Below are 3,808 nucleotides of genomic sequence, written 5' to 3' on the forward strand. Positions count from 1 at the left end.
TGGGCACACCTTCTAGACCCTTCCTTAACCCCTGCCCCAGTGTTCCCGGGCTAAGTACTGTACGACCCCCGCGCCCGGCTAGTTGAGCCTGTGTTGAGGCGGCATCTTCAGGTGTGTCCTGTGAGGATTTCATGAAGAGAGACTTTTTGCAATCCCTGCTACGACCTTCCTGCCCGGGCATATCATCCATATCCCCATTAGCAAGCTGATAGCCCGATTCGTCATATGGTTGACTCATCAATTCTATGTCACAGTCATACGCGTTTGTATTGAGGAAATCCATAGGGTCGACCTCCGTCTCATCATTCATTCTCTGTTCTACAGGACAAATTACATCAGCCAGTACTATTGCACCCCCTTCATCATGTCGTCCGCCGCTCTCACCCGGCACTACAAGAGCTGGTAATTGCGTAGGCGGGGTGGTGGTCTCCGCACATGCTTGTTGATGTGTGGTTATTGGTGTGCTCTCGGCCGACTCCAGATGAATAAGATTCTTCGGCCATAGCAGCACCCAACCCTTGCAGCTTCCAATCCGTGGCGGGGTCTCGTCGTCCGCTCCCACATGCTATACTGGAGGAGGCAAATCCTCGTGCCCTGATTTCACACTGGACAAGCTAACCCTGAAGTGCCCAGCAGGGATCGGCTGGTTGTGGAACGTGGGTTGCAAGGGGTCCATTATCATCCCCTTTCCCACGTCCACCTTCTGGCCTTTGATCAAGTAGAGTATGGTGCACGGGGTTTCGTTCACCTGCAAACACATATGTCTGTGGCGTAAAACATCTGAAAGGCAATAAAAATGGAATATTATATATATATGGTGGTGCGACATGTAATTACCGTGATGGCGTCGAGCTCAGCCAAAGACGAAGGCCCACCGAGCGCGCCAGAGACTGAGGACGGGCTGCTATGAGCGGGAGCGGCTACGAGAGGAGGCCTGGTTGCGTGGGCAAGTGATGGTGCGATGATGTTGTTGTTCATGGAGTTTCTCCCGATGAAACTGGACAACGGGAAATCATGTACCGTCTTGTCTAGATTTTCCTTTGTCCAGTTGATGATAACTGGAACCAAGTTAGTAGTGAAATCATTTCTGCAGGCAGTTACAGCTGCATTGACTGCCTGCTGTAACAACTCATATTTGTCCTTGGCTGCTTTTTTCGCGTCCTCAGCTACTTTTTTCTCGACCGCAAGCTTCACCTTCGCGTCGATGACCGCCTGACTAAACTTCTTTTTCTGCTTCTTGGCCTCCAGGCCCTCGTTGTAAAACACCTTCCACGTGGCGCCGTCTCCAGCATCGTGCACACGACCATATTGAGGCCGCTGGCCCAAAGGGAGTCCCTTAAGTTCGTTCAAGGCCTGGTTGAGAGGGGTGTCCCACTTGGGCCTCATCGGATAAGTAGGGCTTTCAGCTGCAAGCTGGTGTTGCTTCTCCAGTAGTCTAATCAATTTCCTCGTGATCTGGTCCATGTAAAAAAACATTTGTCTCCTTATCCCACTTGTAGCGGGCCCTGATGAAGTCACGCTCCAAGGGGTTGGTGAACTTCGTGAAGGGGTCTGGGAGACCCGCGGCTTCACGTTCCGCGTCCTCCTTATCCCATATGGGCCTTTTACCGAGGTAGCCACGGCTTCCGAGGCGATGCTTCCCCGTGTTCCTTTGCTGAAGGCTCTTGAATTTCGCAGCCTTAGCCTTGGCGTCCTCGGTAGCACAAGTGTCCTTGAACTTTTCGAACTCCTCTTCCGTAAGTGTCGGATTTTCCTCTAGAATCTTGGACAGGGGTTCCTCAGCCTCAATAGCTCGTTTCACCCTCCCTTTCCAGGAGGCCAAATCATTGCTGAACATGCCCATGGCGTGATTGTTAATCTTTTTCATCTTCAGATCATCCCACGGTTGTTATATGTAATCATCCCGGCCGGGGAACTTGAATCTCTTGTGCAACTTCGTTAGGAGCAACTGCGTCAAATGTTCTTTACTCCTTAAGTCATCGTCGTTGATGCTCGCGCATTCCCGTAGGATGCATCCTACTTGGTTCCCATAGCACTTGCGAGGTTCTTCCGGCTCTAACGGCTCAAACTTGCCAGGTGCCATCTTTGTGATCATAAGTCGTCCAATCCCTAATTTGTTAGGTTTTTGTATCCTCTGCTTCTTATGCTTCCTCTTTTCGGTAGCAGCATCGGCGCCGGTACCTTCCCCGCCGGTATCTTCCCCGCCGGTACCTTCCCCACCAATCTCGGCGCCGCCATCGGTGCCGTCGTCGTCGGTGTCGATGTCGGCGTCAGTACCATCATCGAGGCGGACCTGCAAACCTTGCTTAGCAGTCAAAAAGTTGAGGTAGTCTTGTTCACCCTGATAATCCATCTCGTATGCATCTTGGTCAGAAGGCCCAGTTTCTTAGTTGTTCGACATGTTTCCTATGATTAAGTGTCCTCATTTATTTCTAAAAGTATGAATAAATGAGAAATGACATAAAAAAGAAATCTATGTGCCAGCACTCGATATGCCAACTATGTAGCACAAATCATGCCTTTATTCACGGGAAATTTTGGCATGACCTTTGCTAAAAAATGGACATATCGAGCGCCTGAAATTCACCGGAACGGAAATGAATCAACATTCCGGCGTAACATAGGCCACTCGGATCATTTACCAAAACATGACATGTCCAAAACATGACATATCCACATATCACATGTCCAGTTCAAATTTGCATATAAATTCAGCTAATTTTGAAACCTATCTAAATTCATAACTAAATAGATAACCTAATTAAGATAACTAAAACCTAAGTAAATTAACCGAAGAACCCTAGCTAGCAGAGAGAGAGGGGGTGGTTTACAGAGGGTGCAGGGGTGAGGAGGCAGGCCCGACGACGGCCGAGGTTGGGAGGGGAAAAAGCAGAGGAGGGAGGCGAGGGCCGACGGGTCAGGGGCGAGCGTGCCGGGGTCGGGGGCGAGCGCGCCGGGGTCGGGGGCGAGCGCGCCGGGGTCGGGGGCGGCGGGGTCGGGGGAGAGCGCGCCTGGGTCGGGCGCGGCGGTGCGACAGGGGGAAGAGAGTGGGGATTTGGGGGAAAAGAGGCGGGATGAAGCAGGGAGAGTGAGAATTTTGGGTTAAGTGGACGTAGCAGTAGCACGTTTATACGAAACGCGCTACTACTATTACGGGCAGCTATAGCGGTTTTATACAAAAACCGCTACTGCTATAACCAGTTTCCCTTTTTCTTTTCCTTTATTTTTCTCACTTTTTTTTATTTCGAAGAGCAGTGAACGAAGGGAAGGCGATATATATTGCATCATTTGACGGTTAAATATGTATGCAAAATAGGAACATATATATTAAATCATTGGACCCATGCATAATAATGGCTAAGTGTGTATACAAAATAGGAACATATATATACTACATCATTTGACCGATTCCTCAGCACTGACGTTTTCGTTTTTGAGTCAGCTTCTTTCCCTTCTTATTCGTCGAAGAATAATTGAGCCCCTCATTGTGACTTTGCCTTTTCCATGGAGTACAATTTTTCGTTGGTAATGTAGTATTGATTCTTCTTTTGACGTATACTTCATCATCATCATCATCTTCCCTCATTGAGTTGTCGTACTGATCATAGTCTTCCTCGTTGGCAACTCCATCCATTCCAATGATGTTCCTTTTACCTCTCCTCACGACAACACGACTGGGATTGCATGGGTCGGTTATGAAGAAGCATTGTGTCACGTGCTTAGCGTGTACCCATGGCTCCTTTTTTGCAATAGCGTTCATGGTAGCGCTCTTGGCGTCGGGTATAGTCATGGTAGTTAAAATCCGGTT

Source organism: Triticum aestivum, chromosome 3A (genome assembly GCF_018294505.1).
Source record: "Triticum aestivum cultivar Chinese Spring chromosome 3A, IWGSC CS RefSeq v2.1, whole genome shotgun sequence".
NCBI lineage: Eukaryota > Viridiplantae > Streptophyta > Magnoliopsida > Poales > Poaceae > Triticum > Triticum aestivum.